At 57.5% G+C, this 23923-nt stretch overlaps 1 protein-coding gene across 24 annotated transcripts in view; it reads left to right on the top strand.

Annotated features, from left to right (window-relative positions):
• EEFSEC (eukaryotic elongation factor, selenocysteine-tRNA specific) overlaps positions 1 to 23923 on the top strand; it is a 207980-nt gene that overhangs the window by 105743 nt on the left and 78314 nt on the right. The window lies entirely within an intron of this gene.

Here is a 23923-nt window from a genome sequence, read left to right as displayed (position 1 = left end):
GCTAATGTTTTAACCTAAGGAGACCTAGCTTTTGGTTTCATATATCTTTTTTCTCATGATAAGGAAATATTCATTTATTCTAATTATTTTTTTGGGGGGGTTCGCGGGTCTCTCACCGTTGTGGCCTCTCCCGTTGCAGAGCACAGGCTCTGGACGCACAGGCTCAGCGGCCATGGCTCACGGGCCCAGCCGCTCCGCGGCATGTGGGATCCTCCCGGACCGGAGCACGAACCCGTGTCCCCTGCATCGGCGGCAGACTCTCAACCACTGCGCCACCAGGGAAGCCCCCTATTCTAATTTTTTAAAGTCAATTATTACTGTCGAATTTTGTCAAAACCCTCTTTGGCATCTTTTGGAGTGATTTATGGTTTCTGTCTCTTGACCTGTTAACATGTGCTTTTATATCAGTAGTTTTTCTAGTGTTCCAGTCCTGGCTATACCCTCCTTAGTCGTAGCGGATTATTCTTTTAATAGTCCACTGAACGATATTTGCAGATGTTGTAGTTACCACGTTTGCATTAATATTCATAATCAAAATGTCTGGTGGAGCCTGTTTTTGTCAGGTCAGGTTTGGGTATCAGAATGCTAGCTTCACAGAAAGAACTTGGAAGCTTTCCTTCCTTATTCTTTTTAAACAGTTTAAATAGTTGTATGTTCCTTGGAAGGCTGAAGAAGGAATTTGTCTCTGAAACCATCTGGACTTGGTACTTTTTGGGGGTTCGCACTTTGATAACTTTAATTTTTTTTCTTTTGTATTAGTCTTTTTGGTTTCCATCTCTTCTAGGGACAATTTTGGTAAAATACTTTCCTAGAAAATTGTCTATTTAAGTTATATTTTCAAATTTATTTGCATTGAGTTTTGAAAGTAAACCTCTTTTAATTTGTTTACATATGGTCATTTCCTATTTTTATCTCTAATATTTTGTGTTTTACAGTTTTTTGTGTGTTATTGTTATGATTTCTACTATGATTTTTAAGAATGATCTGATGTATACCTTATACGGGACACCTGGTAATACATATATTCTTTTTTGGTTTGTTTTGTTTTTTGTTTTCCTATTTTATTTTATTTTTTAACCATCTTTATTGGAGTATAATTGCTTTACAATGTTGTGTTAGTTTCTGCTGTATAACAAAGTGAATCAGCTGTATGCATACGTATACCCTCATATCCCCTCCCTCTTGAGCCTCCCTCCCACCCTCCCTGTCCCACCCCTCTAGGTGGTCACAAAGCACCGAGCTGATCTCCCTGTGCTTTACCATTTTTTAAGAAATTGCTTTTGCATTTATCTCTCAATCCTATTATTTTCTTTACTAAATGAATAATTTGTGCTTTTGTTTTTTTGTACCTCTCTCCTTGGGTTGATTTTTTTTTTTTTCTTTTTTTAGCTTCCTAACTTAGAAGCTAAAGGTATTGGTCTTACATAGTTCTTTAGGTGTGTGAGGTTGTGAATGTCCTCTGAGCTCTGTTCCACTGTATATTTTATTGTTACTTTCTAGATATTTTGCCACTTTGAGTCTTCCTTTGACTCGAGTTGTTTAGTGAGAAAATCTTTTTTGTTTCCAAGTTGGGTTTTTTCCTGTTAGTTTTGTTGTGCGTTTAGAGTTTTTATTGCCCTGTGTGGGGAGAATGTGGCCTGTGTCATGTTGACTGGAGTTTATTGCGTTTTTCTTCATGGCCTAATATATGATTTTGTACATGTTCCAGGGACTCTTAAAAAGAAGACTTATCTGTTATCAAGTTTGAGATAAATACACACACACACACCCCTTGTATGTCGTATATGTGTAGAGCTTAGTGTGAGCTAATCGCTTATTCTTGTTCAGCTCCTCTGATATTCTTAGTTGTTCTTCCTGTGTGATCTGTTAGACGCTCACTGGGGCGAATTGGTTGTTTTTGGTGTTTTCCTTCCCTTCCCTTATGCTTTCTATATTATGTGCTCCGCTCTGGTATGTGACCGTTTATGACTCACGTTCTTGTCGTAGATTAGGACCTTCATGAATCACTGGTGGCCCTTTGACTCGTTTCACCTTTTTCCGCCCAGAATTCAGGCTTCGTAGATTTAAATTTGCCAATCCAGTTTTCTTTCTGTTTGGGTAGTAATCTTTATCTTTTTTTACTTTTAACCTTTCTGAGTCATTCTGTTTTAGATGTGATTCTTATTTACAATACAGCACACAGTGGCCTTTTGAAAATCAAAATGAATGTTTAAAAGTCCCACAGAGCTTTCTGGACTTCAGTTGCCCCATCTGTAAAACGGGTAGTTTTCTTCAACTACAAAAGGTTTGAATAAGACAAGGTTTGTGCTATTCGCTGCACACATTGTCTCGCTAACCTGCATAATGCTATCCTTTCAAGGTATTTCTTTTTCTGACCTTTGATAGACGAGCCAGGTGGGACCCAGGGAGGTGGATTTTCCAGGGCTACCCGATTGACCAGCGTGTGAGCTGTGATTCACCCCCAATCCAAGACTTTCTAATCCCAAAACCCACATTCTTTCTACTCAGCCCTTAGAGCTGCCCCAGCACCGTGCATGAAACCCCAGGTCACCCCGTGTGAAGTGATTTCTGGCTTTTCAGACGAGTTTCAGCAAGTAGGGTAACCTAGTAACTAGGCTCATTTTTGTACTTAATTGGAACCAGACCGCAGTGGGCTCAAGGGTCAAGCAAACAGTCTTCTCACCAGCACCCTCCTACCCTGCCCCGTTCTCCGAGACCGAGGGCAGCTTTGCTGCGGGCATGGGGGCCTGGCCACACGCAGGGCCACTCCTGCCCTGCCCGGCCCTCCCCGAGCCTGTGCAGCCTCACAGCCGCCCTCCGGACACTGTTTCAAGCCTCAGCTCCTTGTGACATTCAGAGACAGCAGATGGAGCCAGAGACTTGGGGAAAAGTGACACCCAGTTCAGAGTCCATGTTTCCCGGGGCCGAGGCCTCGGTGCTGGGTGTGGGGGGAGGGGCTGGGCTCCTTGGCGGGGGACATGGAGATGAGGGGCCCTCCTTGCACCCTGTCCTGGTGGTCGATTATGTCTCAGGCTACCCGTGAGGAAGAGGGGCTCCGGGGACCAGCTAGAAGGAGAAGCTCCCGGGAGTTAAGGCCTGAACCCCACAAGCCCAGTCTGGTGCCTGGAAGGCCTTATGAAGCATCCCAAGGGGTTGTCCGTGCTCCCTGTCCGTTCCTTCAGGGCCTGACTGCAGTCGGCTGGACGGCCAGACAGGAACTGACTGAGCTGCTCTATCTGCGCGGGGACAGTCAGGACACGCCTGGCCCTGGTGCGAGCAGCCCGGCCTCGCCACTCGCAGCTGCAGGAATGCGGCCATTGCTGGGTCTCGGGGCCTCCTCTGTCTGCAGAGTTGGGCCCTGACCCTGTTCTGTTTGGGGGGCCATGAAGACGGTTGCGGGTGTGCCCGCTGCGTGCTGGGGGAGCATCTCTCCTCAGTCCCTAAGCCGTGGGGCCCAGACCCCTTGTGGTCCCAGTGGTGCCCTGGGCCCACCTCGGCCTCCCTTGGCAGTCGGGCAGCAGGTAAGGGTGAGCGCGCCAAGGAGTTGGAACTTGCAGCAGTTTGCAGACGTGTTTTGCATGTGCAGATAAGCACGACTGGAAAAGCGGAGCTCCGAGCAGTGACCCAGGCCTCTGCCGTTCAGACCCGGGGCTTCGGGAGAAGGGGCTGGAAGCCAGACTCCGGCGTGGCTCTGCCTTCGTGGCACGCGATGGCCCAGGGTCCTGCCCGCTCAGGCCGCAGGAGCCAGGCTGTCCGTCCGTCCCAGAAGGCACCCGGGCTGTGACCTCAGCCCTTCCGGGGCCAGGTTCACTCTGGCTTAGTGTGCCCCAGGCTGGACTGGGTCCCGGGGGTGGGAGAGGCATGAATTGGGAGAAGATGCATTTTTATTGAGTTCCTGCTGTGTGCCGTGTGCTGAACTAGGCTTTCCACACACTCACCCGCAAAAGAGTCTTCCTGCTTTGCAAACGAACAACGGAGGCCCGGGCCGTTGCATCTCACAGCGCTGGCGTCAGAGCCCGTGGAGCGTCTCCTCCAGCCCACGCTTTGCCCCTCGTGGCAGCGGCTCTGTTCTTTCGAGCTGGAAAGGGAGATGTTGAGGGCCTACCGTGCGCCCGGTCGCCCCCTAGATGCGTGAACATGTTCCCTCTCGACCGTGGACCATGGTCGTGGGAGGACCTGGGGCAGATGACCGCATGCTGTTGGGTGGTCCTGACAGAGAGGTACCTGTCGTCATGATGGGGAGGGCAAGGGCCTTCGGGGGAAGATGAATGTGTTTGGTGCTGAGTTTCTCCCAAGGGTAGGGTCCATCCAGCTGCAGGTGATCGTGAGTGGCGGGTGCAGAAAAGGCGAGATCCAGCCCAGAGACACGGATTTGCACAGCGCAGGGTGGGCAGGCAGGTCCTCGTAGGGAGGAGCCCAGGGTGCGGGTCCTAAGGCTGGGTCAGTCAGAGGAGACGTGGGGCAGCGTGACGGAGAAACCTCGGGGCAGGAAGTCAAGGGCCAAGACCCTCCTGGCGGAGAGGGCTCAGCACCCGGGGGACAGGGAGGGGGGCTGCCGTTTGCTGAGCGCTTGCTGGGTCCCCCACAGGCGACACACGTGCCCAGGCACCTTCCCCAGTTTTCAGACAGGGAACAGGTACAAAGAAGAACCTCAGGACCAGGATCACACTACCAGTAAGTGGCAGAACCAGGATTCAGATCTGGACTTTTAGCTGCCAGAGACCATCGGTCTGTCCACAGATCCTTGTGGTTTTGGATGTGAAGGCAGAGATCTACGGCTGAGGCCGAGCAGCAAGGTCAGAGCCGCCTGAGGGCGCCCTTCCAGCCAGCCCAGCGCGCCCCGGAGGGGCAGAAGCGCGTCCCAGAGGTGCCGGCGAGTGCGCCGGGCCGCTCCCCTGTCCTGGCTCTGCTGGCCAGCTGGGCTTGGCCTGCTGGGAGGCTGGGTGCCACATTCTGGGATCTTATTCAAATGCCACCTTTTCCTACTTGAACATCCACTGACCCATTTAAAATAGACACATCCACTGACCCATTTAAAATAGACACATTTCGGGAAGGAAACTGAAAAGCAACACAAAGGAGCAGTTGTTTTCCAACCACGTCCACCTTGTGCAGCTTAATGAAGTCGTAACGGGACCAAAGGCAGAGCTCGGTATCTGAGCTTTCCAGGAGGAGAAGCAGCTGTCACCGTTATCACCTGGATGCCCTTTGGCCACAGTGTTCTCAGACCATCTCAGGCATGGTTGAGAACAGCCCTGTGGCGTGGTGTCTGATGAGCCTCTCGGCAAGGTTAGGGAACAAGGACCCACCGGAGTTGTGTGTGTAATTAAAGCCGGGGAGAAAGTCGCAGGATTTCCCGTGTTTTCTCTTCTTTCCCCTGGCAAGTAAGGGGCCGTGTAGAGCCATTTCCTGCCGCCCCCTGGCTCTGAAGCCCCGGGCTGAGCGGGAGGCTGCTGCACCTAGCGTGACCCCTGGGGCCCTGGCCTCCACCCTGCCCTGTGCTGTGCTCCCTGGGGGCTCAGATGGGGAGCCGGGGCCGGAGGGCAGTGGGCCCATGGGAGTAGGAGTGCAGCGTCTTCCCGCTGAGCACGCCCTTCCCTCCTGGTGTCTTTCATGGAGGTTGCGTTACTCTACTCGTCCTGCTTCTTTTCCTGAAGATGTACTGTGGGTGGTGCCCCCTGTGCCTCGCCCTGTCCGGGCAGCAGTGCCCCTGGCCTGGGTTGCCCGCGGTGCGGCAGGGGCCGGGGGAGGTCTCGTGAAAGCAACCCTCTTTGTGGACAAAAGCCCACTCAGTAAAGCTTAAAAATGTTTAAAGGTGTCTGGTAAGGAAACCAACTATACAACAATGTGAACTAACTGGAAACACACCTGAACAAAGATTATTTATAACGCAGAAGATATCCCTCTAAGAAAATTTTAAAAATTAAAAATTGGATTCAGATCAAAATCGCATAAGAGGATGGTGATGTGTTTTAGAAAAGGATTAACTATGCAATTCCTTTTAATTGCATGGTTCCTTCATTCACTGAAAATGTAGTTTTTTACAGAAATTTGGTCTCTGCAGTTTTCAAAAGCGGGCAGCATTTGGCATGTAGGGAGTACAATGGGTTCTCCCTCTGCGGTGCCCAGGGTTCCCTCTCTGGGCGCTCCCAGCCTCGTTGCAGCCCCTCTCCTGCAGAGCGGGAGTCTGGAGGGTGGTCAGCAAAGAGTGAGCTTGGGAAAAGGCTGGGAAACGGGGCTTCTTCGGGGAGGGGGGTAGTTTAGCTCAGAGCCGTGTTCCCATGACCTTCAGGACACATGGCCTCAGGTGTGCGGCTGGCAGCCCCTGGGCGGTCGGGGGGTCCAGCAGCCCCCTCCCCCAGCTTGGGCAGCTCTCTTCCTGTGTGACCTTGGTGGGTGTCCCCTGCTGGGCCTCTCTCCCCTGGGACAGGGTTCTGAGAAGGTGCTGGTCCTAGCCCTTGAGTGCAGCTGCTCTTCTGTGTCGGGTGCTCTTTCCATCCCCAGCCCTTGGAGACACTCTTTGAAATCCTTCAAACTCCAGTTGGTGCGTCCGGCGAGGAGCCCGGCGAGGCCCAAGTCAGAGCCAGTTCTCCTGCTTGGCTCTGCTTCTTGCCCAGAGGCCCCTGCCCGCTCCGTCTTGGAGTCCCAGCCCCAAGCACGGTGCCCGGGCCGCCATCGCACTCGTGCGTGGCCGTCGGCCCCCAAGGGGAGCACGGCAGGTGCAGAGAGCTTCCACCTCGGAGGGTCGGTCCTGGCGGTCAGGAGGCCTGTGTCGGGAAGATTCTGAGACAGAACTTTCAAAAGATGGAAGGAGGCCTGCTCCCCAGCAGGTATGGGGCTAAGCATTTTCTGCCCATCTTTCCTTCTGATTTAACCCCAGGCAGCCCTGTAGAGCAGTGCCGTTCTAAAGCTTTTCCCTCTGGGAGGACAGAACCGAAGTGCGGAGGAGTGAGTCTTAACGCTGAGCTGCAGTGGGCTCGGACGGGCAGGGCCCTGGCGGCACGCCTTCTTGGGCCAGGCTCTGTTCTCTGGGGTTTGGCCCTGTCCACCTGCCAGCCTCGGACACACGCAAAGGCGGGGGAGGGGGTCCTGCCGCCCGTGTGTCCCCAGGCTGCCCGGTACAGGGAAGCCTTTGTTTGGTCGAGCACCCACCGGGAGAATGGCGGTGTTAGGAGAGGGTCGGCCCGCGCCCTCCAAGGAAGGACGGGGCGTCCTTGCTTGTTGAAAACTGGAATGCCGGCTAATGAGGAGCAGTTGAGAGACAGCTGGGCCACCATCCCTGGGGCAGAGCTCACTGCGGTCCCCACTTCTCGAGGTGCAGCCGTGGCTGGGCGGGAGGCTGCGGCTCCCAGCCTTCTGGTCACAGGACGCAGCAAGAGCTCTGGGCCAAGGGGGTTTGGGGGGGGTGGTTCTCTTCCCTTTCCTTCTCTTCTCTCCTAACCATTTAGCTGTAAAGAACACTCAGACAGTTTTCCTGCTCACCATGTTTGCTAGGGAATTCTAACCCCTTCTGCAAAGAGGGAGTTCCCCGGGAAGGTGGCCTGGTCTGGGGTGAGCATTAGTTTGGACTGGGGCGGCTCTTGGTTGAAATCGGGCTTGGTCAAGTCACGTGGCCTCGTGGGTCTCGTCCCCATGTCTGTGCATCACTTCCCCGTCACGGCGTTGCTACGGGATGACCGAACTGATGAGGGACCTGGTGCGTCGTAGATTCTGGGTAAAATGCTACCGCCTCCCAGCTGTGGGACTTGGGGTGGGTACTTAAATCAGTGGGACTCGTTTTCCTCAGCTGGGAAGTGCGGTGATGGTGGCAGCAGCCCCGCGCTGTGGGGATGCGTGGGTGCCCGTGGGGCGCCCTGCACAGAGCGGGCCGTGGTCCCTGCTCCCTGCTCGTCGGTGCGTCCCTGCTATTACCTGCGCCCTGTGCCGGGGCCTGCCAGTCGGGACAGCGCTTACGCTGGCTGCCATCCTGGGGGTGGACGCTCATCCTGAATACGTTCAGGACACGGCCTGTGCTCGGGGCCACGGGGCTGGCAGGTCATAGGGAGCAGAGCCGGGCCACGGGCCAAGCGCAGGCTGCTGCAGCGTCTGCTCCGTGCGTCCAGAGGGCAGGACGTTCTCCCGAGGGCAGCGGGGCCGCGGGCCTCACTTGACAGAGGTTCTCTTTGGCCCGAGGTCCCCGCGGTCCTGCCGGCGGGAGGGCGCGGCTCCCCCTCTGGAAGCTGGGCACTCACCTGGGGCTGCAGTGCCACCCCAGCCCGCCTGTGCCTCCGGCGCGAGGCCCAGCCCTCTCCTGCACCACCCGGGCCTCGGGATTGGAGGCCCTGACTTGGACACACTTCTTTGGAATCTTTTCTTCTTCTCTGTTGGTGACATCTTTTTTTCTGATTATAAAAGCAGTGTCTACCTAGTGGGAAAAATACAGAAAAGTATAAAGGGAAAAATTGACCATAATTCTGTCAATCACTTTTGTATGAATTCTCTTTAATTCACTTAATTATATGCTGTATATCTGTGTATAGCGGAGATCACTCTATTTAATTTTTACTTAATATCGCGTCACTCGTTCTGACGCCTTTAGCGTCCCTGTTTCCCAAGTATGTCCTCGTATCTTTGGAAGTGCTTGGTTAGTTGCTCTTGTGTTGTTTCATAACATTATCTTTACGTTAAATGCTTTCCTTCTTACATTTTTCTAAAGTAATTTCCATTAGGCGAGTGGTCCAGGAAGTACACCTTTACTGTAGCACCTCACGCATGGCCAGGAAGGGTACAGCCCTTCTGATCACCCTCGACTCTAGTCTCTGTCACAGGGGTATTGCCGCTTGTTTGTGGATCTGTTCTTTGAAGAGTGATATCTACGTATTGCTTTATTCGATTATAATAGAAATGCATACTTGTGAAAAATTAATACACTGTCACCTAAAGCTGAAAGTTAAAGCTGCCTAAAATTCCGCTCTCCAGAAAGAACCAGCGTTAAGAGCATGTGCACGTCCTTTTTGACGTACACACACGCACACACGGGCACGCGTGTACACGCGCGCGTGCTCAGGAATAAAAGCACGGTGGGTTCCCTGATGGACCTGTTTGCTGTGTCAGTGTCTCCTCTTGACGTGCAGTGGTTCTGGTCCACAGGAGGGGGACGCCACACTACCTGCCGTCCCCTGGGCCTGACCCTTGGACTGTCCCACGTGTCTGGCCGTGGGGAGGTGGCTGCACGGCTTCTCCCCGAGCGCCTTTTCAGGGCTGTTTCCAGCTTTCTGGATGGCTGTTGACATGGCTGGTTGTCCTGTGTGCGGTGTCACGTGGTCCTGGCGGTCAGGGGGTGAGGGACGCGGGGGCTGAGGAGCGAGCCCTGGGCCTGCGCGGAGGCTGGGTGCAGAGGAGCAGGGCGGGGAGCCGGGGCTGGGCCCGGTGCCGCCAGCCTCCGTGAACCGGCCGGCCCTCCCTCGGCGCCCTCGGTGCCGTCATTTTCCCTCCATGACATTCGGCAGCGGGGAGCTGGGTCGTTTGTTTCATCTCTTCTTAAGGAAAAGTTAAATTTATAATCGCAGCCCTGACCTCCCTTGTAACTCATGTGCTCGTCCTGTTAACTGGTTTAATATACGGCACCACTATTTCATTAAACAACATACAGGAATAATTAGTTCAGCAACGATGCCTAAGAACAAAAGCCCTTGATTTAGTTTAACTTTATACGTTGCTCTCTTTTGATGTGTAGGGACACATCTGGGGTCTTAAAGAAAGCAGAAAGAAAAATAGAAGACGTCTAGTCAGGCTGGGGGTTAGGGTTTTCCGAGCGCAGCAAGTAACCCTTTGGTCCCAGGCCCCACCGGCACCGCTCAAGCCCTGCACACACGGCCTGGGGTCCTCGTGCTCCCAGCCTGGTGGCCCGTGCTTTCCCTCCACCCAGGCTTCCCCGAGTCTAGACCCTCCTTTTGTTCTTTCATTCACTCCGCAGACCCCGCGGCCTGCTGTGTGCGGCCGCGTCTCAGGCGCTCTGGGCGCAGTGGGTGAGCAAGGCTACGGCTGGGTCCGTCTTGCCCTGGGTCTTTTCTCCCGTCAGCCTTTCCTCCACCCAGGCTGCCCCAGGGGCCTTGCTGACGGCGCGGTCGGCACCCGTCGCCCCCTTGGCAGCATCTCACGGCCCCTCCGGCCGGCAGGCGGAGGCTCCAGCCCTGGCCCGACCTCCGGGCCCTGCACCGCCGGCTCTGGCCTCGGGGGCCGTCCCTGGTGCCCACAGGCGCCTCCCCGCCCTGCGTGCGTCCTCCTGGGCCTCCGGGCCTTTGCCCCTCTCCTGCCTGAGCTGCTCTCACCTCCTCGAGGCCCCGCGCAAACGTCACCTCCCGTCTGGGTTCCCGCCCCAGCCGAGTCCCTGCCAAGTGGGAGCCGTGGCTGCTTCCTCAAGCCCCGCCCTCCTCGCCTCCCTGCGGCAGCCCTTGCCACCTGGTGCACAGGAGGGGGCGGACTGTCCAGCGGCTGGAAGCTCTGGGGGTGGGGGTGGAGCTTGTGTCCGACGCATCCTGGTCTCCTCAGACCCCGCAGAGTGCAGGGCACGCAGGAGGGTCTGGCCTGGTGCGCCGTCCTGGCCCAGCCCCATCTGTGTGAGTCTGAGAGCCTCAGGTTCCTCGGCAGTACGGGACCGTGCGAGGCAAGGGCTGCTGGGAGGCCTCGTCTGACGCCAGTTATAATGGGTGCTCCAGCAGTGGTAGCGCTGTCCTTGCAAAGGGGTTTTGGACCAAATTCACACAGATTTTGTTCCAGCTGGTTTTTTAGAGCCTCGAGGGCAGATTAAGTGACTCTCTATCTCTGGCTTTTGGTTTCTAGGGAACCGGGTTTGTGACGGGCAGACAGGTGCCCCACATTTGCAGGCCGCCAGCAGGGTCCCTGAGCCACCCGTCACAGCACCCTTCATCCCCGCCGTCCACTCCGTCTCCTGCTCCCCTTGCCCTGTCACCCAGGACAGCAGAAGGGTGCTCGCTTCTACCAGCAAGACCTGGCTAGAGTGTCAGGATCTCCCCTGGCCTCCCCACAGACAGTTAGTAAGCCCAGCTGGACGGTTGCCAGGCTGCACCAGGATTGCCCCAAGCGGGAGTCGCTCCCACTCTGCAGGTCTGTGTCGCCCCTTGGCCGGCATCACTGCCCCGTCAAGCCATCCTGGTCCTTGCCTGTGGAGCTGCAGACCCCTCCCGTGTCCCGCCCTGTAGGCACCTTGCCTACCCGGCTCCAGATTCTCACATGGGCCTGGGAGGGAGGCAGTATTTATCCCCACTTTCCAGGTGAAGCCGCTGAGGCCCAGAGAGGTGAAATGACACGCCCCAGCTCCAGGCCCTGGCCAGGGTGTGAGCCTAGGTCTGTCAGCTCCTGAAGCCCTTGCTCCTTTGCCTGCTCAGAAACTCCTCAGCCGTCCAAAAGAGAGGCCTCTGGGCATTGGCACACCTTTCCCACCCGGAAACATGCTTCCGTCTTCAGCGCCGTTGGGACTGCTGCACCGCGTGTTTCCCAGGGTCCTGACCGCCCCGCGACCCCTCGCCCCCTTTTCTCTTGCTCCTGACCCTCCAGGCAGAGGTACCAGGCCAGCGGGAAGGAGCAACTCCCCCGCCTGGCTCCCTCTCTGGGGACAGCAGGCTTCAGGGGGCTCTCCTGTAATCTCTCTATCCACACAGCCCTCATTTTAATTTGCAAAATTGAACCCAGATCGAGAGCAGTAAAGCCAGAGGACGGTAAATATTCATGCCTCAGTGAGCGAGGGTGGCTCCATTACCGTCGCGAGATTGGGAGAATTACCTTGAGGATTATGTATATTCATGGGCCGATTTTTATTTGCGATATAACATGAGTCACGTTGGCCTGTGTGTTACCCGTTCTACCCCAAACAGACTTTGCACGAAGCTTATGCCCTTAAGCTTCTGAAAGTCATCTCAAGTGGATTTCCCTCCGCTGCTGCTTCCTAGGAGACCGGTAGGAATAGTAATCACTGCAGCACCCAACCAGGGCCTGCGCGTGCGTTCTTCTCTCTCCGCTTTACAAGACGTGGTGTTATTCTTGTGTCCAGGATACAGATGAGGAGACTGGACCTGCAGGTCACGCCCTGTTCTGCTCGCACGGCGGTCCTCCCCCCGGGCTGCAGGGCCAGGTCTTGCCCGTGCCGTGTGCCCAAGCTGAGAAGGTGCTCAGAGGCGGCCGCCACGGGAGGCCTGTGGACGGCAGCCTGCTCTGCGGGGCATTCGGCCGTGCCGCCGCGGCGGCTCAGGCAGCACCCGCGGCGCCTGGCGGCCCGGATCGGGCACAGATTGATCTGACCGAGGCGTGTCTGGCTGCTGCAGCCACGGGGCTGCTGTTTCTGTTCCAGGCGGCTCAGCTCACAGGAGCCGGGCCTCGGAGCTCAGCAGGTTCGGCAAGCTGCTGCCCGCAGGCTGTTTTTCTACATGACGCTGTATGTCCGCAGCTTCTTTCATGCCACGACAGCAAAGCTGAGTAGCTGGCGACAGAGGCTGTAGGGCCTGCAGAGCCTGAAGCAGTTGCTGTCTGGCCTTTTACAGAAAAGTTTGCAACCCCTCGTCCCTCACCTTTGGGGAAGCTGGGCCTTCAAGCCTCTTCTCACGCCGGGCGCTGGCTGGGTGCCCGCACGCCTCATAATCTCATTGTCGCGGTAACCCCGATGGGGCCAGGATGCACGTCTCGTTTCTGTTGATGATGAAATAGTAACAGTAATCGTGTTGATCACTAATCTTTATTGAACAGTTTCTAGCGTTTTGATGCCATGCAAACTGTTCCACACAGATTACCCAGCGTAATCCTCGCAACTGCCTGGTGAGGCAGGGGCGTTTTCCATTTGAGGAAAGAGAGAGAGGTTAAGCCCCTTGCCCAAGGTCGCAGGATAACTCGAGGGATTTGAACCAGGAAGTCTGACTCCAGGACCTGCTTTGTAACCGCTGCGCCACACAGAGGCGCGCCCCCTTGCCCTCAGTCACACGTTCGTTCAGCGGTTTTTGCCACCGAGGATGTACCAGGTCCCCTCCCCTGGGGGCAGGATACAAAGAATCAAGAGCTGCGTGTTCTCAGAGAGCCCTGGCCCAGAGCTCCCCCGGCAGGGTCTGCATCCTGGCCCCACCACTGCTGAGCTGGGTGACCTTGGGCCCCAGTCAGGTCCCCTGGACAGCGCGGGTCACAGTAGGACGGACCCTCAGGGGCGCTGCGGGGATTGAGCTGGCTGACGTACGTGAGCCTGTTGGAACACTGCCCGGGGTGTACAGTAGGTGCTCCCTGCGTGTCAGCGCTGGGGGGCGGGGCGTGGAGGTGATGGTGGTGACGGCGGCGGAGTAGGCCCTGGGAGAGGCCCTGGGAGCCTGGGCAGTCTTGGAAGGCGGCCCAGGGCCGTGGAGCCTCAGCTGAGGCTGCGGAGTCAGCGGGCAGAGCAGTGGGGGTCCTGAGGACACGAAGAGGGGGCCGCTCGTCAGTTGCACGTGGCAGGTCCCCAGTCGCCTGAATGGCTTGGCTTGGTGGACGGCCCACTGGTTAGCGCGTTAGAGTGTCTGCAGACCACAGGCTCTTGAGACAGAGCGCAGTGGCCAAGCTGCGGGGCAGAGACTGGAGTGGACCTCAGCGGTCGGCTTGGAGCCGGGGCAGGCGGTGCTGGGCCACGGGGTCGGAGGGGGGCTTGGGTCTGGAGCGGGCAGAGTGGGGCTTGGACCCCGCTTCCGCCCTGCCTCCACCTCCGCTTGTCCGTTGCCTGTCCACAGCTGTCCTTACAGCTGTCGCCTTGACGGGAAGCTCCATCTGACTCTCCACCCACGCTGGGGCCGCTTATTTCCTTCACTTTTTCACATTCGAAGTTCTTGCTTACGTGTCTAAAGTCATTTTCATTAATCTCAACTACAACTCCTGAACTTTCCAGATAGTATTAATATTGACATCTCAACCTACTTTCTGGGCCAGAGCTTATAGATTCCTCACAGCTTTGGGGGAAGAGCTCCTCTCAGCCCCACACAGCAGGCAGATATGTTGGTGGCCCACACGCAGGAATAATTCAGATTTGAGAAATCTCTCCAGGTTTCCAGGAAGACGTTAGTCAGCCCCGAGCTTTGCCTGTACCTTTGGAAAGATCTCTGGGGTGTGGAAGGCCAATCTTCTGGCCGAGGCCGAGTCTCCTTTGAGCACCTCTGGTCACCTGGCTCCTCGGAGCTCTCCCCTGCAGGTGGCTTCTCCAGGGCCGAGCTCAGCAGAGCCACAGGGCCTTCTCTGTGCCGCAGCCCAGCCTGTCTGCTTTGCTGGCTCTGGCTGGGGTTATGTGTGGCTGGGGACTTTAGAGCTTGGCCTGGGCGTGGGAAGCAGGAATGAGCGCCCCTGACCTTTGTTACCGACCTGCAGCACTGGAACCAGCGCGCCTGCTGGGTGCAGTTTTCTGCGGCAGGGGTTCAGGGTGAATGCCACCTCGCGCCAGGGACTGGCAGCCCAGGGCCAGCAGGTCAGTTTCCTGCAGTGTCAGTTTTCGAAAGGGCAGTTAATTCCAAACCTGATTTTTATTTTCAAACAAACATGGATCTGTTGTGGTGTAGAACACGAAGATTTCCATGAATCTTAAAACTTGGGACGTGGAAGAAATTCTGTGCTCCCGGCAGGCAGCATCCTGCACCTGCTCTCCTCCGCCATCAGGAAAGGCGGGAGCACTTCCTGACGTCTTTCGGGACAGCTGGGCTCCGGGACCAGTTGGAAAATGCAGGTTTCCTGTAGGTGTTTGGGCTCCTTCCTGCACTGTGACACCAGGAGCTTTCCCTGAAGGAAGGCCCGGGGAAGGGGGAGAGGGACCCAGAAGGAGAAGTTGCTCTTTCATTTCTGACACTCTCCTGGTCTCATTTGCATGGCATTGTCCTTAAACCCAGTTCAGATGTCACCTCCTCTCCTGGCCCCCTGACCCCTCTCTCACGGCATAACAGCTGTCCTAAGTGGCACTTGTATCTGCCCCACATGCTCCCAGGGTCAAGTGTAAGGCCTGCCTCGGAGCAGGTGCTACAAGAATGTGTTGAGTTAAACCCAGTTGAGGGAATGTGGGTGATGACTTTGAAAACCGGACTTGACGAATGCCCACGTGCGAGGTGAACAGGAAGGCACGTGGCCTGGCGCGCTTGTGGGAGCAGAGGGTGGAGGGTGCCGGGCCCAGGTGAGCGCTGGGAGAGCCCTGCACTGACGCGGGAGGAGGCTGGGCCGGGCGCCAGAGGGATGACGCTGGACCCCTGGAGCCCCATGGGCTGAAGACCGGCGGCGTCTCGCCCGGGCTCTGTACAAGGCAGGTGGCCCGGCAGAAACATGGGGAAGGGGCCCTCTTGGGGAATCTGAGCGAGAAGTGAAGCCCAGTGGACGGGAAGATGCTCTGGGATTTGCCACTGACGGGCTGCAAGCCCTTGAAGGATGAGGATGGAGCCAGGGGCTGAGCTTGGGCCGCCGCGCCCCCCGAGGACCTGCGCTCCCCGGACCTCCGCAGATGTGGACACAGGCTGCTTACATTGCCACGACATCTGGGCCAGGGGTATGAGCCGCTCTACTGGTGACAACACTGAGGCTCAGAAACACTTACAGAACTTACCCCCAGCTCAGCGCGTGAGCAGAGGCGGCGCCCACCCAGGAGCGGGGCCCGGGGGGCGCGGCGGGGACGGGCCGAGGAGCCCAGCCCTTGGGACCTCGGGCCCCTTCTGTCCACCTGGGATCCAGGCCGCCCGGTTGGTTCTCCGAGGCCCAGGTGTGGCCGTGTTTGCTGCTCCGGCCACAGCTTCTCCGGGCTCAGCCCCGGGACAGAGCTGGCCCCCTTGGCGCACCTCCCAAGGATTCCTTACCCCCCAAAAAGCCCAAGAATGTCGTTAAAAACAATTAAAGCCCCAGTCGTATGGAGAACAGAAGAATCAGGCATTGGCGTAATTCAATTTAAAGTTTTATGGGATGACAAATACGTGGAGGGCGGCTGGGGGAGGAACGTAACGCTTCCTGGCAGGCCCCTTGTCACTTTTACGGTTTTTCATCGTTGCAGGACTGGGTGGTTAATAACCAGGGTTAGTTTGTGAGGTCGCGGTGGAGGGGTGGGGCCTTCGCTGGGCCGAGCGGTAGAAACTGAATCCGTCCCCTTCCTCCCCGGGTGCCCACCACATGGCAGGTATCGAGAGGGGGGCCGGCGGTGAGCAGAATGACCCAGCCTGCCCACGGGCCGCTGTCCGCCTGGCGCGGGAGCCCCCCAGAAGGGAGCCAGACGCGCGGGCACGTGGTGGGAATGACGATGAGGCCGTGAGGAGCACTGTCGGGGCTCCGGGACCCTGGGCAGGGACCTGGACTGGTGTGGGGCGTGACTGGGGAGGTGGGCAAGGTGCACGCTGGGCCCAGGGGTGACTGGCCACTGGAAACGCAGCCTGGCCGGGCGCTTGGGGCAGGGCGGGCCTCCCGGAGAAGATAGACACGTAGCCACGCAGAGCCCCACGCCATCTCTGACCCTGGAGCTCGGTCTATGGGTCCCCAGGCTTCTGAAGACCCTCCTCCTTCTCTTAGGGGGTGTTTCTCATTTCTACGCAGGGACGCCGGAGAGGAAGGTCTCCTCAGCTCTCCTCCTCCCCAGGGAGTAGTTGGCTTTAGTTAGGCCCCAGTGGGATGTTTGCGTGGAACAGAGCCCACCTCTGAGCAGCCAGCACCGTCCCCCAAGACAAGGCCGGGCGGGAGGAGAGTGGCCCGTGCTGCTAGGGCCCAGTTCCTGGCCCTGGTGCCCAGGGGGCAGTGGGCCCAGGAGCAGAGCCAGGACAGAGGGGCCTGGCCCGACCTCGTGCGGTGTGTCACCCTCCGGGAGCACGCCCTGGAGGCCGCTGGGCCTGGCAGGGTCGCAGTGCAGAGGGGCTTTCACCACTCCGCCTTGGGGTGAAGTGGCGGCAGCAGGACCCCGAGGAGCTGCTGTCCTGGTGATCTGACGGCTGGGCAGCAGTTAAGGGGCCTGCGGTGCCGGTGCCGGGGCAGGTGCCGTCCGAGAGGAGGCCTTTCTCAGCACCGCTGGAAGGCTGCGAGCTGGCAGCTGGGAAGCCCTAGTGAGACTGAAGCTGTGCTCTGCACACCACAGTTTTCTGTCCCGACACCTGCTCGGGGACGCTCCGTGTGCGCGTGTGGGCTGACGCTACAGAAACGGCCACCGCAGCATCGTTCACAGCGGCCCACGTGTCCATCAGTCAGGGCGCAGATAAATAAAAGGTGGTGTTTTCATGTAAAGAAGTACTATGCAGCAGCCAGAAAGAGTGACCTGGGTAGATTGTACGAACGGATAGCTCAGTGTCTACGTAAATATACAGACGTATATACAGAGATAGATCTGTGTACAGATATGTCTCCCGATATGAACAGATGTCGAAACCACGATACAGAGGAAGAAGACAAGTATTTGAATTAAACAGTAATAGGGCGCCGTTGTATAAAATAGCAATCGGTCCTATCCAGGGTGCACACGGGGCTGTAAATGTGTCCAGTGGGACACATGAGGACACAATGAAGGTGATTACTCCAGGTGAGGTGAGGCCGGGGACAGGACTGGGGCCTTCAACTGGACATCAAGACAAAGTACAAGTGACAGGCTCACAGAGGTCCATTCCAGTGGTGGGAACACAGGTAGTTACTTCATCACTTGACTCCCTGTACCTTTCTGAATGGTTGTCATTTCTCTAAAAAAATAAGCGGGTGGGAACCGAGTCCCCAGGGCCCATCTGCTCCCCACTCCTGCCGCCTCCACAGCTCACGCCGCTTCCTCCCCGAGCAGCATCCCGAGTTTGGCTTTTTTGTGCAAGATGCAATTAACGCATTAGGCGGGGGACGTCTTATCTGTGGCCGGCCCAGCTCAAAGAAGAGGGAGAAATGAGAGCAGCCAAATTGAAGTCTTATTAAACCAAATTGGTTGGGTCTGATGGAGCCAAACCTAGACGGGTCTTTAAAAGCTGATTTCATTTTTCCCTCCGGTCTGAACCTCTTTGAATTGAAGTAACTGATCCTGGTGTAAGCTTATTAGTGTCAACCTCGTGTGTTTCTTTTCCTCTCCAATTTACATTTTATTAAGTAATGATGAAGTTGCAAGGCCTCGACCCTCGCCTTTGGCACAGCCAGGAGCTTCCAGGCTCAATAATGGAACGAAAACGGATAATGGGGTCCAATCTCATTACAGCCAGTACCATTATTACAGAAATCTCTGCACATCAGAAAGACTGCTAAGCCCCCTTCTTTCTAGCATCTGTTGATGCTGGAGGATGTCCGGGATCCCCAGACCTGCTGTTCCTTTGCAGGAGGCTGCAGTGGTGTTGGCCCATCCATTTCTTACCCTACAGAAGGAACGCTGCCAGAGAGCCCGCTCGTGGGGTGAACTGTACCGTGCACTCCGTGGTGGGGTCGATGCGTGTGATATGGTGTAAGAATAGGGGCTTTCAGGATGGGCAGATCCGGATGCGGCGGGCACGTGCCTTGCCCTCTGGGCCTCAGTTCCCTGGCCTGTAAACCGCGGTCACTGTTACCACCTGGACAGTTGTTGGGCGAACGGTAAGGACCAGCTTAGCACTTGGTGAGCATTCGGCAGATGTGTCTCTCCTCTGCCTTCTGTGTTGGCCAATGGTGAAATCGTGAGGTCTCCGTCCCGTGGCTGGGTCCCCGCTCTTGCACGCACACTGCTCTGGAGAGCCGAGACGGATGCCTGGTGAACCCCACCTCGGGTCACTTCTAGGCCGCTGTTCATTGGCCTCGGAAAGAGCCCCGGTCATCGTGAGCCCAGCGTCCTGCCAAGCGCTCCAGGTGCTGGAAACCACAGTGCAGGTGCTCGGAAGACACGTGTCAGGCCTGGGGGCACATGGGGCATTTGTTTGCTCTCCCACCTGGTCAGTCACAGACCTCCACGGAGGGCCTGTCCTGTGCTGGGGCCCTGCCACCCAGAGACAGGCGCCAAGGGTGGCCAGAGGGGGCGGAGCAGCTGAGAAATCAGGCCTGAAATTGTCCACTGCGCCTGGCCAGGGCAGGAGAGAGGGGCTGGGCGCCCTGCCTCTGCCCTCCGGGCTCCTTCCCTGGAACCGCCTTTCTGGGTTTGCGCCTGGGGGTGAGGTGGGGGTGGGGGTGGGGCGGCATCCACCCCGCGGCCCCTGGCTCCGCCCAGCTCTGCAGGGTGGTGCGCTTTCTGCTCGGGTGGTCGGGAGACAGGCCGGGATGTCAGGCCTGCCCCGACGTCCCAGCACTTACTGTCCCAAGTCTCAGCCTGTTTGCTCTGTGACCTTGGAGACATCGAAAACCTTTCTTCATCCATAAAATTGAATGTGAAAATATTGACCTACCTCGTTGCGTTTTTATGAAGAATAACCGGCCCAGACGATGGTCAAACTCTTCGTGAATCAGAAAGGGCTGAACTGCTTAGCAAGCGCGAACTGGAGTTTGAAACATTGCTTGCCTGATGTATTCCTGCCTCCCTCCTCCTCGGGCCCAGCCTCCCTCCCCAGAAGTGCCTGGTGCCGGGGAGACGGGAAGAGGCCCTGCAGGCAGCCAGCCCTCGTGGGAGCCGAGCTCAGGGGGGCCGGCCTGCTGATCCCAAGCAGAAGGCCTTCCTGTCCCACTCGACGGCATCCCTCCCCCCGCCCCCCGCCTTCTCTGTTGTCACTGTTGGCGAGCCTCAGCCCTGCTTCTCCCCTGCTTGGAAGGCTTCTCACCCTGGGGGAGGTCTGGAACCTCTAACTGCCCATCCAGCCTCGGGGCCGGTCTTGCCCCCCACGCAGGTGTGGAGCTCCACGGGCCTTTGCGGATGTGTAGGGCCCAGGCCAGGACTGGAGCTCCCTGGGGCAGGGACGGTGCTGCATCTGTTTACACCACACATGTGTGGTGAGGTCTCCTATCTGTCAGGCGCTGTGCTGGGCACTAGAGATGTGAATGGGAAAAACAAAATAAAAACAAAGCCCCTGCCTCGTGGAGGCCACATCCCATACGGGAGAGAGAGTCAGTGAGCAGATAACGTAATATGTCGGGGGTGGAGAGCACTGTGAATAAAAGGGAACAAGCAAAAGAAGACAGAGGAATGGGGGCGGTGGTCCTGTCTCTTACTGGGTTGCAGGGTGGTGTGGGGGGGGGGTCAAGGATGGATAAACATTTGAGCAGAGACAGGAAGGAAATGAGGGAATGAGAATTGTGGCTCTCTGGGGGAAGAGCATCCTGGTCAGAGGCCCTGGCAAGTGCAAAGGCTGTGGGGTAGGAGCCTGGCGTGTCTGGGGAGCAGGAAGGGTCATGTGACTGACATGACGTGGGTGGGGGCGGAGCAGTCGTAGCAAATAAAACCAGGGCAACAGCAGGGGCCGACTGTGAGGCCCAGTCGGAGTGCGGACGTGGGCTTTTACAGAGCGAGCTGGAAGGCAGGGAGGGTGCGGGGCACGACGACCCTCACAGTCAGGGGGGCCGGCGGTGGGGGGGCGGTGGGCGCAGCGGAGGGGCCCGGGTGCTGGGCCTGTGTGGGAGGTAGAGCCTCCTGGGTCTCCTGATGACGGGCACGGCGACGAGGGTCACACAGGGTCAGGGAACACGGAAGTGGTGCTTCCGAGGAGGACGGGGCTGCAGGGCAGTCCAGGAGGAACTTAGCACGTGTCTCCTCCGCGCAGCCTGCCCTCCCCTCGTGTGTCTCCCGACGCCTCCTGCCCTCTGAGCTCTCGGCTGCCCTCAGGCTGGATGCTGGACGTGCCCGTTACCCCGGCCTCCGCCGCCCATTCTGCTGCTGCAGAAAGAACCCGAGTATCCTCCTTGCTGGCTTCCCGCCTTCCTTTCCTGTTCCCTGCCCCCCCGCCCCCGCGCCACGCAGCCAAGTGGCCATCGGAGTGCGTCCTCCCTCTGCTCAGCCCCGGGCCACCACCGCCGGGACGTGTGTTGTCCTCATGGGGCAGGCGCTGGCCCCACTCCCCTGGCCACCTCTTTTCCTGCCCGCCTTGGGGCCTCGGGCCCGCTCCGCTCTTCCTCTGCCTGGAGCCCCTGCGGGTGGTCCCTTCTCCTCTATCTGGTCTCAGCTTCAGTGCCACCTCCTCAGGGAAGCCCTCCCTGACCACCCAGGAGTCATTAGGTCCCCAGTTAGTCCCCCTCACAGCACCTCCCCGTGGTCTTAGGATTCTGCCTTTATTAGCTGATGGTTTAATTAGCATCCCCTCACCTGCAAGCGGTCAGTTCCGTAAGGTCAAAACTGTGTCCGCCGCCCCTGGGCCGTTCCAGGGCCTGGGCCGGAGCTTGAGGGAAACTGGGTGACACGTGGTGAGTGGGCGTGTGGGTGGCGCCTCGGCCCCTCCACGTGGGTCTTAGTGAGGATTTGGTGAGGGAGTTGAGCAGGAGTGTCTCTCGAAGTTGCCTAGAAAATGACAGGAAAGCCTGTTGTTCCTGCCCTTAAGCTGGTGAAACTATCCACATCTCCTCATTAGTGTCCTCAGTGGGATCTTGTGTTCCTGACGTGGATCCGGGGCAGCTTGGTGGCCGATGGCGTGGTGCCCCGCTGCCCGTCCCCGTCGATCTGTTTCCCAGCTTCCTGTCTGGGCCCTAAAATCTTGATTTGCACAGTTATTTGTCTTGCTGCTCTTCACGGCGCCCTCTTAGGGCATCTGTATTATTTCAGTCCTAAGAACGTGAGCTCCGTGGGGAAGAGAACATGCTTTGAATGGCGCCTGCTTGACCCTGGGCCTGGGGGCCGGGGGGACCATCGGGTGGCACGAGGCCTTGGCCACCGTCAGGGGAGGCCCGTGAACACGCGGGTCCCGCTCAGGCCCCTGCGGGTCTGGACTCCGAGCTCGTGCTCTGCCAGCTGTGCTCTCACCATGAGGGGCGCGTCTCTTCTCCCTCCTGAGGGGCTGCCATGGACCGGCTCTGTCAGCAGCCCTCCGTGCCAGGCGCTGGGGGTGCAGCAGCAGGTGGAGCCTGGCCCTGCCTTCAGGGTCTAGGAGGAGAGACAGACACATTTGATGGACAGAAATGGAGAAGTCAGACAGTGCCGAACGGTGTAGAAGACGTGTATCCACTGGGCGGACACATCCACTGGGTGGACGTGCACTGGTGCTCAGTTTACCTGGCGGAGGCAAGCGCTCACTCTCCTGTGACCCAGCAGCTCTCGTCCAGGCCTGGGTCCTGCAGCCTTGTCCCCACACCTGCACCCTCAGGACTCCTGCATAGGAGGGGACCCGTCACACCACACCCAGCAGAAAACTGGAGACGACCCAGGGGCTCGTGGTTGGGAGACTGGACAGGGGCCTGTGTGCACCGTGAGATGCACGGTGTCACGACAGGTGAGCTGCAGGTGCAGGCAGCATGGGCACCAACTCCCAAGTTCAGAATCTCACAAAACAAAGCAAGTTATCGACTAGACACATGTACTACATATGCGGTAAATCTCTACACAATTATAGACACGTATCAATAAAAAGAAAAGACATGTTACACGCCAAATTCAAGAGAGCAGTTCCCTCCGGCTGGGGGGCAGGCAGGAGAGCTGGCTGGGGGAGGAGCACGTGGCGAGACAGCCGTTGATGGTAATGTTTTGGTTTGTATTAATTTAAGTCAGTAAATGCACGGAGGCAGGGACTGACAGAGCTGTCAGCCAGCAGTGACCACAGAGAAAGTCAGGTTCAGAGTCAGCCGAGGAGAACAACCAGCTCTGTCCAGAGCGGGCAGGGAGGAGGTGCCTGGGGAGCTGGGGTTTAGGGATGGATGGGAATTTGCCAGGTGGAGGTAGTCCCAGGGAGAGGAGCCTCAGGGGCAAAGCTCAGAGGCGTGTCTGCGGGGGGGGGGGGGAACGTCAAGCCTCCGGGCCGGGCCGGGGCTTAAGCGTTGCGAAGAGCTGTCCAGTGGGCCGTGGGGCGGGAGGTTCCAGGGAAGGCCGCTTGCGCTCGCGGGGGAGCCAGGCCAGCAGGAGTCCTGGTGGGGCAGCAGAGGGGGTGCCCTGGGTGGTGGCACCGATCCCCTGTGGAATTTCAGTTGGTCAAAGGGGCTTCCTCATCACGACAGTTCCACCCACAAGGTTTGAAAGTCACGCTGTAGGAGATGGGAACCCTTGTAGAGGCTGGTGCCGAGGAATTGCTTCATCAGACGTGTTAGGGAGCTGGCCTGGAGGGGCTCCGGGGTTGAGGGCCAGGGGACAGCTCCCGGCTCGGGGGGAGGAGGCATGACTGGGTCCTGCCTCGCTGGGCAGACGCTTAGTGTAAGATAATGTTCTCCGGTTACTCTGAGGTGCGTTCCTGAAAAGCTTAGTTTCCCGTTGCCCCTGTGGACCGTTTCAGAGATGTTTTATGTTTCTCTTTGATTGATCTTGCCTGTGGCTTTTGACACTGTGCTTCTCACTTTCTCTGCCCCCTGACCTCCTGGTCAGGTCGTTAATGGTCTTTAAACAAACACGTAAGTATCAGGCTCTCCAGGAAAGGACTGGGCTCCTGCGGCTCATGTCAGCACAGCACCCCCTTTATGGGGAGAGAACGGGGGCTCCGCACGCCCGACTTCATAGGCGGGGTGCTCGCGACCTGAAGGTCAGAGCTGGACTGGGCTCCTGCGGCTCATGTCAGCACAGCACCCCCTTTATGGGGAGAGAACGGGGGCTCCGCACGCCCGACCTCGTAGGCGGGGTGCTCGCGACCTGAAGGTCAGAGCTGTCTTTGGTGTGATGATTTTTGACGGCAGGTTTTCGGAAATCGATTTCACGTTTCTCTGCTGCGCTAACCAGGGGTCCCAGCACAGATTTGATCTTATCACTGCGACGTGGATCTTGGCGTAGACGTTTGTTCATTTTGTGAACGTTTGTTGGGGCCTTTTCTGTGTCTGTTCCTGATTTAGCAACCGTGGGTGCAGAAATGTGCTGGTGTGCCGCTCGGTGTGATGGTTTGGAAACAGATCGGGCGCTCCTTTGCCATCGCTCCTGGTGACGTCCGGCCTGCTCCCCCGACTG

Source organism: Tursiops truncatus, chromosome 10 (assembly GCF_011762595.2).
Source record: "Tursiops truncatus isolate mTurTru1 chromosome 10, mTurTru1.mat.Y, whole genome shotgun sequence".
Lineage (NCBI taxonomy): Eukaryota > Metazoa > Chordata > Mammalia > Artiodactyla > Delphinidae > Tursiops > Tursiops truncatus.
This window is presented reverse-complemented; position numbering and strand designations above follow the sequence as displayed.